Below are 13,413 nucleotides of genomic sequence, written 5' to 3' on the forward strand. Positions count from 1 at the left end.
TGAGTTTGAGACGAGGAATGGGGTTGGGTCGGAGAAGGGTTTCAGGAATTCGAGCTAGGCTCCGACTATCCTCTTGGAGCTCCAGGCCTAGTGCGGTGAATTGGATCAAGCCCTAATCGACCTCAATCGGAGCCTTGGACAGATCAAAATCAGACCCAGGCTATGTAATTTGGCAGGGGCTTGGCGGTGAGGAAGGCGTAGGGGGGGATGGGTGCCACCGAGGAGTGCGGCGTCGTTTTGAGTGGAGTGGCCCATCGGAGAATGGGGCGGGGCCGTTGATGCAGAAAGAGAAGAGGTGGGTCGCCGTCTGTGGATGAACTCGAGGTTGGATACGAACTGAGGGAGAGAGAGAGAGAGAGAGAGAGAGAGAGAGAGAGAGAGAGAGAGAGAGAGAGAGAGAGAGAGAGAGAGAGAGAGAGAACTAGAGAGAATTAAAAAAATAAAAAAGAGAAAAAAAAAGAGAGAAAAATAATATAAAAAAAGAAGTGAGGGTATAATAGTCATTTTAGACATGTTGTGGACCTGTTGTGTGAAAATTAGAGAGAATAAGGACTATTCAGTTTAATTTAAAAGGCGAGGGATTGAACTGTTTTTCAGGGAAAAGTTTGAGGAGTAACAAGTATTTAATCCTTTAATTTATCTGCAAGCCTTAAATAAACCATCAGCCACAATTCTCATAGGAGTGTTTTCCTCCCTATGAGAACAAGAAAATTTATAACTCTGCACTCATTATTTAATGATCACGTAAGATAAATCACTACGAGTGCTAGCCCCACATTACCAAAGGGCATTTAAAAATACCATTGAAATAAATAATAAATGGTGAACAAAATTATAGACCATAATCCCCACATTACCTGATATTAAATGTTCTTAAAGACATGTTTATAAATATTAACATGAGTTACAGCAAGAGCTTACCCCCACATTACCTCGATAAATGCTCTTCATGAGATAATGGTAAATGTTAAATATACTCGTAAGTCATAACAAAATTAGTTATGTAAAACCCGTAATAATAAGCATTAAAGAATACTAATGAAATAGTTAAAATTTCAAATAGTAACCCCCACTATTGAAATCAAAAATAACTCCTCAATGATTTATTGAAGCAAAATGAAAACCTTCTCGATCACAATTGAACTTACAAGTATTTTTTTTTAGCATGCATTTTCGTTTATGACCTGTTGCATTTTTTGTACACACAAGCTAACATAGAGTAGCATATATAAATCTCATAATGTATATATAAATTAATTTTAGAGTAGAAGAAAACGTACCATCACTATTTTCTTTCTCTGCAATAACTCAAGAACTCAATAAATATTACTGCCAATAACTCTATTAAAATCTAATAATGAGAAAAAATTAATACTTATCACCAAAACTTGGAATAGCATTATTTTAGATATGAAAGAAAATATAGACACTTATTAATTACGATATGCAACTCCAACGAAATATAAGCTACTCGAAACAAAAGGCAAATGCCATTTGTAATTGACCTGACAACATATAAAGAGCTGCAATAGACTTTAGGTCAATCACATTTACATTTAAATTATTGACATATTCAATAGTATATATGCAAAAGATTTACTATCATGTACATAAGTGCAATGAAATAATCACTACAAAAAAGAATTCATTTAGTTTCACCAGTTAGCGTCGGCGTGAGAATGTCGTCGCCATTGATCTAAAATTTGCTACGGCAAATGTGGCGTCGCAAAGAGAAAAATTATTTGCCACGGCATGGTGTCGCCGTCGCATAAATATGCCCTCAATGGCTACGGCATATTCTTTCCGTCGCCAAATTTCTTTGATTTTAGCTACGGTAATACATGCCGTCGTGTATTTTCATTTTATCCATTTTTTTTTTTGACGTTTGGGTGGATATAGGTGCCAAAATTAAACATGTTGGCAAGTTTTTAGGTTTTTGGGTTCAGAAACTTCGGACTCCCTCAATCTCTCAGACTCTCAGAATCTCATCCGTCTCTCTCCGACTCTCAGACTCACTCTCCCCCAATCTCCTCCGCGAATGATGGTCAACGGCATGGGCACAGTGGCCCGAAGACACATCAATCTTCTCTCAATCTATCCTCAAATCTAATTCCGGTCCGACCCTCTCCTCGAACCCAATCTCAGTTAGTGACTTGTTCTCTCTCTCTCAAATCTCAGATCTGTTTGAAAATCTGAAATCTGAAACCCAGTTCTTGGTTTCTCAATTTCCCCTGTAATGTGATTCAAGTCTTTTAACTCTTTTTTTGCTGGATTGTTACAGTATTCAATTAGTTTTACCGCATCATTAATCTGTGCTTTTAGTTTGTTTCGTATGGGTGAAGATTCAAGGTTTCAAACTTTTTCTCTTCTATCGCTTTTGTTACTTTTCATCTACTTTGCCTTTTGATTGGGTTTTTTGTTGTTGTTGATTTCGAATTGATATGGGTTTTTATCTTTCACAAATTTTGTTTCTTTTCCACTTTGAAATCTGACTGATTAATTGGAAAGATTTGAACCTATAAAACTGCAAGTAGTTTCACAGTTGTTGACAATCATTATCCACTCTTCGGATTATGGCTCTTTCCAATCATTGTTTGCTTCTTATATCAGATTTCTATTTGAATTACATTTGTAACATCTGTTCTCAATCACGTTTGAATCTTTGCTTTGTTTTTCTGAGATACACTAAAGCTACACATATTTCGTTATTGTCGATTTGTGGTTTAATTGATAAGTTCTTTTCACATGTTCAGAATTGTCGTGTATCAATTTGCCAACCACAGTTTCAAATTGGATTGAAGCTTGAGCTTCAACCAGGTAATTAAAACATTCAATATTACTTCATTTGGTTTGTACTTAAATTTATATGCCATTGAATAATAACTGAATCAGTTTGATGACATTACATATATATTACTAGAGTCTGCATCCTTATATCACAAAACAGAATTCCTGAAATACTACTTTGTAACTTTGTTTACTATTTGTTTTCTCTTCAATCAGTTGCGATAAAGAAATTGGGAAACTCAGCTGTAAAGTTTGGAAATTGATTTATCAGTATTATTCCAATACTTCCACTGATATAATAGAACAGCTTATAGTCACATTATGATTCTTTGTATACCTGTTAACAATAAAGAGGATAATGTCTGTATTTCGCACTGCAAAAGCAAACAAAAGTTCTGTTTCTCTTGGAATGAGTTAACAAATCCAACTAGGCTATACCATATCTCTTGCTTTAGAATTGATCTTCTGGCAGTTTTATTCCGCAGGAGAACAAAAAAAATAACAAAAGCAGGTGCTTAAAACCTCTTGAAGGGTTTTCTTTATGGTCTGAATGATAAGGGAATAATACCTATTTATGTGCCATGGTTGGGTTTTTTAAGTCTAAATTTTGGAACATTATGTCAAACCTGTGGGTTTGCACGGACCCGACATTAATTTATGCAGTTAATAATAGATGAACTCATTAGATGAACCATTAATGTCAGCACATAGAAGTTGATTTGAGTAAGCCACCTATCACCATCCAACATTAAGTTCATGTAGTTCTAAGTTAATTGGTTTCTGAGTTCTTAATTAGAATAAAAATTTCCTAAAATATATAAACTAGATTCTGGAGTCAAAGGCTAACCATCAGTATTATCTTTGGTTGAGTCCTTGACTGGGACAACAAAGTGGATTATGGTGCAAATAGATAATCAGGATATTAACCAAACAGCAAAAAATTTGAACTTCCAAACTTTCCATCATTCATTCCATTCATGTCTCCCTTAGTGAGTTTCCTCAAACTATTATGTTTCTATGATTAATAAAAGTTAACCTCTAGTGTAATAATGCAATTCTTTCTAATTCGTTAAAGTTAACCTACGTAGGACGAGCAGAAATGCGAAAGGGCAACTTACTTCCAAAGTTAGTACCAGTTTAACCAATGAACATGCCTCATCAGTTTCTTTATCAATCATTGGTGTATAATTGGTAGAAAAGTAAATTTAAATTTTGTTTCTTTATATGGAATTTGATGGTTTTTAGGTTTGATTCTATGGTTGTCTCTCTGCCTTTGCTTTGTTCCTTTGGCTACTTTTAGTTTTGATTTGAAATCTTCAGCCAAGACGTTAACATTGATTTTGGTTATTGGTCAAGTTTTGGTTACTTTGTCTTTTTTTATGTTGATAAGCAAAGCTTTTTCATCTTTGGGTTTTTCTGTGCCGGTAGCTGGGTAGCATTATCCCTGAAAATTGTTTATTAGTCTTTTAAGAACCAGTTGGATGACTGTTATAAATTATCATAGCTTTTACCATAAGTTTCTCTAAACGATTACCCTACTTCTTTTCTATACTCTAGCTTCGTTGCTGATGTTTTTCTTTGCATCTTTCAGGTGACACTAACTTTATAATTCTTTGGAGACTTTGAAGAAAAAAAAAAAAAAGAATTTTAGCAGAGTAGAGAGAACCCAATGATAGTAAGTGTTTATTTTTTCGGTTAGTAAGTTTACTGATGGTACTTCTACATGTGAAATAAATTGACATATCTAATATCCCAGTGATTTCACTGATTTGTTCCGACTCGCCTACACAAAGTATTTCACTGATTATGTGAAATAAATTGAAATAAATTTATTTCAGTAGTAGCTTTGCAAAATCCGAGCCAAGATTACATTTTCATCGATTATGAAATTTAGGTTTGTGTCTAATTTTCAATTATGATTGTGGGTTACATTTGGTAAATCTAACCCATTTCATTTACTTTAGGTCAATCAAATTAGTTACCTATAAGTTTGTTACAAAAACGGTGACTCATTTTATCTTTGCCATCCATATTTATATTTCTGCTCATTTTCCAGTAGATTGCATTGTGCACAAGCAAAAATGCCTGACACTATGAAATGCTCGCTTTTCTAATTTCATTGATATATATTCACTAAAGTTGGCTTTGAATCATTTTGTGCTCTCACAATGAGCAAATATATTGATTATGTTGTTTTTCATGTTGGGTTGTCATTGATTTTGCTTGCAGGTTTTGCTTACTGCTACTGTTCCTCTTTCAAGTCTTGGTTGACAGTGTTCCACTGGTTGCTCCAACTTGCTTTCTCTGCTGCTCTGTAAAGAAAATCCAAACTCCCAAGTCAAGGTAAAGCAAATCTTCAATCTCAGTTTCTTCCCATGGTTATCTTTACTGGGTTGTGACCTGTCCTGTTCTTTGCTTAAAGCCACTAATGAGAAATAAGGCTGAAATAATGTCTCTTGATACTTCATTGTTGTTTTCTGTGATAATTCTATAGATGAGTTTGGCTATCAATCATTGCGGCGGTTACAGCATTAATAAGTCTTTCAATAGATTTTGATCTGATATTTGGCTGATAATCTATTATGTTTATTTTAGCTATTCTTAGGATCGCTTTCCATTAACATAAAAGAATCGTTTTTATGGAAGTTAAGGTTGAATTCTGTTGTTGAATGTTCTTTAAGTATGATGGCGTTTTGATTATTAAAAGTCGTGTTCTTGATTTTATATGTTAGTATAGATTCAATGTGTAGATGCACTAATACAATCTAGCACATTTGTTCCTCAAATTTTATTTTTTATTATTTTTTATTTTTTATCTTTAAGGTAGATATATGGCGCCTGTCGGAGCGCTGAAAAGACATTCTACACCTCAGTATGTTTGCCAAGATTCTACACCATTGGTAAAGAATAATGGAAGCAGTAGCTTTCAAATGAACACATTTGTAAATGCCATAGTAGGTAATAGCATTTGTCCGCTGCTTAACAAATAGCAAAAGGTACGTTGCTGTTGCTGTTTCTGTATTGGTTTTTCTCCCCTTTTTCTAACATTGACAATATCTTTACTCTTCAAAAGTTTCTGATTTTCAGGAGTCGGTTGTTGTTTTAGCACAATTCAAAAGTTCAGATTTCTTTCTTCCATTACGTACTTCTAATTCATTGACAACAGTAACTTCCGCAGCAAAGCGCGGGTATAATTTCTAGTATTTATAAATAAGGGGGTGCACATCACAAGGACATGCCTGGATCAAAGATTTTTGCCTTAATGTTTGCATGCATATTTGCCTCTTCTATACATGAAAGAACATTCAATCATCTAGCTTGAATTCTGATTATTGCTTAGTGGTACAATGTTCTCTAGCTTAACATAATTTACATAAAATTGCAGGCTATTCACACAAGTCAGTTCATTTCTAGCTCTGGCAGTAACTGTTGCTGCGGAGGTTGTCAAAACAATGGTTGCCAAGGGATATGTTCTGGGACAAAGATGCATTAATCAAGGGGATTTGTCAAAACAATGAGTCCTATCAAGTATCGGCTGCTGCAACGTCCAAGGTTTATGAGTTAGCAATTGAATATGGCTCATCAAGGCAAAGAAGCTTTTCAATCACCTCAATAGCTCAGAGTATGTAGGTCATGATACTTAGCCTACTGAGCGTCAGCATTATGTATTTTAATTTTTGAATGTTTTTGTATTTTCAAGATTGGTGAAGTTGTATGAAAAGTATAGAAATAATGTGAAAAAAACATATGAAATTATGATTTATATGGCTTCTTTTGCTCAAAATAGAAAACCTGGTATGCAAATTTGCATGCCAGGTTTTTTTTTAATCAATAATATGCACTTTTGCGACGGCAATGTTGCTGTCGCCAATGACCTTTGGCGACGGCAAAATTGTTGATGGCGTCGCCATTATGCCGTCGCCAAAAATCATGTGATGGCGTAAATACCGTCGTTAAAATTCATGCGACGGCGTAATTGCCGTCGCAAATAGCAATGGCGACGCCACCAACGACAACGGCAATTTTGCCGTCGCCGTTGGTCTTTTGCGACGGCAAAATTGTTGATGGCGTCGCCATTATGCCGTCGCCAAAAATCATGCGACGGCGTAAATACCGTCGTTAAAATTCATGCGACGGCGTAATTGCCGTCGCAAATAGCAATGGCGACGCCACCAACGACAACGGCAATTTTGCCGTCGCCGTTGGTCTTTTGCGACGGCAATTTGGCTTTTGGCGATGGCCTTGCGCAGTGGCCAATTGAATTCTTTTTTGTAGTGAATAACTCGTATAATTCAAACAGTATCTCATATTTAAGATGTACATACCTCAATAGTAACACGTTTCTTTACCGTCATTGCTCACTGATTACATTTGCAGTTTGCCATAGTTGCACAAGACCATAATGCTTGTATTACTTTACTTTCAACTGCGGGTTCGGAACAAAACTTACCAAATAGAAACGACAATTGTATAAACAAATAGTGTAGAATAAGTGATTAATAATATAGAAAAATTTGATCAACGAGTTAACAGAGATTCCGTTTGAATCTTCTCTTAGATTGTTGTAAAAAATATGGGACGGAATTCCTGTAAAAATAAAACACAGAATAGTACGGTAATATCTTGGGAAATAAAAATAATAATATAGATAGAAAATAAAATAAAATAGGAAAATAATATAATATATAGATTTTTATATAGGAAAACTTATTGAGTCGAGGCGTGCAAGCGCACTGTCCTAAGAGGTCCCCTACTGCACAGAGTTGAATGACGAACTTCCCCCAAGATACAACAACTCTTCGAGCTCCGTCGTGCAGCTAAGAAGCCCCATTGAACCTTAATCACCGGTGCACTTAAAACGGTATATATTTAAAATAGATATATGTATAATATGGAAGAGGACTTTAGATAGCTAGGGTGTTGTGCTAGAGTGGTTGCAAGATGGTGGAGTGTCTTTTCTTCTCACGATATCCCTCATATTTATCCGACCATCTTGATATTTCATATCCGACAATATGTCCAACTACACATGCCTTCCAACCATATGCCCTCCAACTCTAGCCATGTACCCTTATATAGGTCATACTTGCCATGACCATAATTAGCCTTATAAACCATATAACGGTCAAATAATAATCATATATTTAAAACATAAAACCGTTAAACCATAAATAGAGTAATAAACACAAAATGAAAATAACCCCCAAAATAAATAAAGAAATAAATAATATATATTTTAATTTTAAATCATAAAATTTCCAACATATTTCTCTTTCCAACTGCCAAGACCTCATTCCCACAGTTGGCTTTTTCGGTGACACAGACACTAAAGAAAACAGCAGAGAAAACTCTCTTGCCCAAGATAAAAAAACAACACAGAAGAAGAACAAACCAGAAAATAAATTCTCAAAGAGATGGCTGAATGAAAAACTTCACTACTCAAACAGAACTGAATACAGGGGAGAACTACAACACCTGGACTGTTGGTCTACTCCAACCAAGCTAAAACACTCTTAAATAAAGACTAAGGAGAGTTCTAGACACATTGATATTCTAGAGTCCTCTAGCAAATACAACATTGGAAATAACAGAAAAGTAAAAGCATGCAATACAAAACGTTTCAGTTTTCCAAAAAGAACTTTAAACTTAACACTCCCCCTTAAAGTTATTTTTTGGAGATCAGCCCCAGCTTGGCATGAAGGAATTCAAATGGACCTTTGGAGAGAGCCTTCGTAAATATATCTGCAACATTGGACTCACTTCTCACCTCCTTGTTGTTAATTGTTCCATCAAGAACCTTCTCCCGAATAAAATGATGCTCAATCTCAATGTGTTTAGTTCTAGCATGGCATACCGGATTATAAGCAAGCTTGATGACACTTTGATTATCACCAAACAGATCAGTAGGCTCATGAATTGGATGATAAACATCCTCGATGAGTCTCCGAAACCAAACACACTCTTGAGCAGCAAGTGTAGCAGCCTTGTACTCTGCTTCAGTTGTAGATAAAACTACTGCATCTTGTTTCTTGCTACACCAAGAAACACTTGTGTTGTTGCACAGAAAAACATAGCCAGATGTGGATCTTCTTTTATCTAAATCTCCACCAAAATCAGTATCTGTATAACCATTTAAATGAAAGCCACCACCGCTTTTGTAAAAGAGACCCAGATCAAGAGTACAATTAACATACTTGAGAATCTTCTTTGCTACCTCTAAATGTGGCTTCCGAGGCTCTTGCAAGTACCGACTTATGAGACCAACTGAAAAAGCAATATCTGGCCTTGTGATTGTCAGATAAAGAAGACCACCAACAAGAGAACGATAAGACTTAGGATCTGGTAAGAGAGATCCTACATCTCGCCTCAATTTCTCACTTGTGTCAAGTGGAGTAGATCGTCTCTTGCTAAGTTTCAGGCCATATTTCTCAACTAACTTCTTAGCATAGCCTTCTTGTGATAATAGAACTCCATCCTTCATATTTTTCACTTCTAAACCAAGAAAATGGCTTAGCTCACCCAAAATCTTCATATCGAACCGAGTAGATAATTCTGCCCTTAGCTTTGCAATCTCACCTTCATCACTTCCGGTTACTATCATATCATCCACATATAAAAGGACCACCATATGCAAGTCTCCATCCTTCTTAACAAAAAGACTTGAATCTGCATCTGTAGAATGATAACCACAGAATTGTAGAAATTTTGCAATCTTCCCGTACCATGCTCTCGGAGCTTGCTTTAAACCATATAAAGCTTTCTTGAGTTTGCACACATAACTTGGATGAGCTTTTGATGTGTAGCCTATTGGTTGCTCAATATAGATATCCTTGTCAAGATCACCATATAGAAATGCATTTTTCACATCGAGCTGTCATAGCTTCCAACCTTGAGAGGCTGCCAAGGAAATCACAACACGAACAGATGTCATCTTTGCAACGGGACTGAAAGTCTCCTCATAATCTTCTCCATAGCTTTGAGAGAAACCACAAGCAACCAATCTAGCTTTAAATCTGTCCACACTTCCATCAGCTTTTCTTTTCAACTTGTAAACCCATTTACATGTGATGAGATTCACATGATCGGGTTTTGGAACAAGATCCCAAGTCTCATTCTTAATGAGAGCCTTCATTTCCTCATCCATGGCTTGCCTCCAGTGACTACTTTCTTTAGCTTCCTCATAACCAGAAGGTTCTTCATCATCAATTGGTCCTGTAAAGAAGCAAGAATAAGTGCTTGTGAAGTTTTCATCTCGATATCGTGCCGGCTTGGTGATAATTCTTCTTGGCCTTTGATTTGCTCCAACACTTGCATCACCATCTTCTGGAACTCTTCCATCTTCAATTTCTTCTTCATTTTCAGAATTAATGTTCCCCCTTTCACCTTGCTGCAAATCAGATGAAGGCAAGCGAATACTAGGAGCATTTGAGGATGTAGGCAATTCAAGAATTTCAGATTCTTGCCAATTTGTATCTCCACCACCAGATGCACCATAATATGAAGAGATTTCATCAAATACAACATCTCTCGACACAACAAAATTGTGAGTGATAGGATCCATGCATTTCCAGCCCTTTTTCCTTTCATCGTACCCAATAAATATGCATTTTTTCGCCTTTGCATCCAGCTTCCCTCTTCTAGAGTCCGGCACATGAACATAGCAAATTGAGCCAAACACTTTGAAATGCTTTACACTAGGCTTCTCTCCAAACATCAGCTCATAAGGTGTCTTCATGTTATTTGGACTCAAAGGCAACCGATTGATTACATAGGCTGCACACATCATACCCTCCGCCCATAAGGCCTTGGGTAAATTTTTGGCATGTAGCCAGCTTCGACATGTCTCTGTGAGATGCCGGATCTTCCTTTCGGCAATGCCATTTTGCTGGGGGGTTTCTGCACAAGACAACTCTCTTCTTATCCCGAACCGACGACAAAAAGAAAAGAATTCATCAGAGATGAACTCTCCCCCATTGTCGGTTCGAAGCCGCTTAATTTTCAAGCCAAGAACACTTTCAACAGTCTCTTTGAACTCTAGAAACTTTGAGAAAGCATCTGATTTTAGCTTAATATATACAATAGACCCATGTAAATCTTGAAAAATCATCAACAAGAATCAACATATACCGAAGACCAGAAAATGAAGGAGTTCTAGTAGGACCAAATAAATCACCATGAATGCATTCCAAGGGAGCCTTGCTTCTAGATTGAGAAATTCCGAATGGAAGACGATGAGACTTACCGAATTGGCACCCTTCACACACTTCTTTGTTGGGAAAAGTTGTCAAGCTTGGTAGGCCTTTCACTAAATTCTTCCGAACCATGACTTTCAACTTATCAAAGTTCACATGCCCCAATCTAGCATGCCACAAGGATGCATTCTCATTGCAGCTCGCTTTATCAATATAAGATGAAGAGGCAGATAACACAAATGTATCTTTTACCCTCCTACCAGTATGCGTAACATCTGCCTTTATAAATTTAACATTTCAGACAAATTTAACATCATGTGGCCCAAACAAGACACTATAACCAGCATCCACAGCATTTGAAACTGAAAATAAATTCTTCTTCATGCCAGGAACATGGAAAACATTATTTAAGGTGATAGAATCGTTACCTCCATCGTTAATGACTACGGTGCCTTCATTCTCAACCTTGTGAACTGTATTATCTACTGTCACCATAGCTTCATTGCCAATGTGTGGTTGTAACTTGGAGAACTTTGATTCATCACCTGTCAAATGATGGCCACAGCCGGAGTCCACAATCCAATCATTGTGGAAATTAATAGAAGCCATGGCATTGAGAGTTGATGATTCTGCCATAAAACATTTCCCCCAACTTTCTTCATCTTCACCACGACTTAAGTCATGAGAGCCACCATTTTTCCTGGCATAATTTCCTGAATTGAGCTTCACATTGCAAAACTTTTTGATATGCCCAGGCCTACCACATCGATGACACTTGAACTTTTTCTTGTAATGAGAGGAAGATTCACCATATCCATCATTAACATGCCTTTTAAACTCCTTCTTCTCAAATATGAAATTCTTCTTTCCATGAGCAGAAAGTGTCTCCCCTGTGTTGTTGGAGTTGCTTGATATTGAAATTCCAGCCATTTGTCGTGCTAGAGATTCTTGAGAAGACAAGAGATTCTCAAATTCTTCCAAAGAAGGTTGCCGATCCCACCCTTGAATTGAAGTAACAAAAGGAGTGTACTCCTTTCTCAGCCCACGAATAATATGTCTTCTCACACGAGCCTCAGAGATAGGTTCATCTGGATCTAAAACTGAAATCTCCGAACACAAGTTCTTAATCTTCAAGAAAAATTGAGAGATAGAAAGATCACCTTGGCTTGAATTTGCCAATTCATTCTCCAACATTTGCAGGCGACCGATACCTTTCTTGTTGAATAGTCTGTTAAGAGTCTCCCAAATATCATTTGCTGAGGTGCACTTCATAATATGATCGAACAACGCAGGAGAAATGGATTTCTTTAGCACAAACTCTGCCTTTGCATTCATAGTCGTCCACTTCTTCAAATCTTCAGCGTTTTCTGCATTATCCTCAGGCTGAACTATATTTGCTCCACCAACAACAGCCCATAGTTCTTCACCAACCAAATACGACTGCATACAAGATCTCCACATCTTATAATTTGATTGGTTGAGCAGTTCTATGCCAAGTCCGACACTTCGACTTGAAGACTCCATCTCTTGCAGCAACACTGGTTGATCTTCTTCACCAAGGGATTGACACGGCACCTACCGCCCTTGGGGCTCTGATACCATAAAGAAAACAGCAGAGAAAACTCTCTTGCCCAAGATAAAAAACAACACAGAAGAAGAAGACACCAGAAAATAAATTCTCAAAGAGATGGCTGAATGAAAAACTTCACTACTCAAACAGAACTGAATACAGGGGAGAACTACAACACCTGGACTAACAGGTCTACTCCAACCAAGCTAAAACACTCTTAAATAAAGACTAAGGAGAGTTCTAGACACATTGATATTCTAGAGTCCTCTAACAAATACAAAATTGGAAATAACAGAAAAGTAAAAGCATGCTGCAATACAAAACGTTTCAGTTTTCCAAAAAGAACCTTAAACTTAACATCCCCAGACCTCATTCTTCTCTTACCAGTGATGGGTTAAGCATATGGAGCCTGCACACCAAAACATAAATGACACTGTTCCCTCAATATCTTGGAACTAAATCTGCACACCAAAACATAAAGGAGGTCTAGGTATCAGATCTGCTCGTGTCTTCAATACTGCAGCCTTAGCAAAACTAGGATGGAAGATCCTAACAGAACCAGACAACTGGTGGGTTAAAGTTATTAGAGCAAAATATTTAAGAGATCATTCTTTTTTCACTGTTAAAAAGACATCTTATTCCTCTATAGCTTGGAAAGATATTTTGGATTCTAGACACATTCTTCTTCAAGGTATGAGATTGATTGTTGGGAATGGCTCACATATAAACTTCTGGCTCTATAATTGGATTTATCCTTTTCCAGTTATTAATCTAGTGAATCCAACTAATAGACACCAAATAGATACTTCTGAACTAGTTAAGGGATAGTATTGTAATCAATGGAAACTAAGCTTAAGTACCATT

Source organism: Rosa rugosa, chromosome 3 (assembly GCF_958449725.1).
Source record: "Rosa rugosa chromosome 3, drRosRugo1.1, whole genome shotgun sequence".
NCBI classification, from domain to species: domain Eukaryota; kingdom Viridiplantae; phylum Streptophyta; class Magnoliopsida; order Rosales; family Rosaceae; genus Rosa; species Rosa rugosa.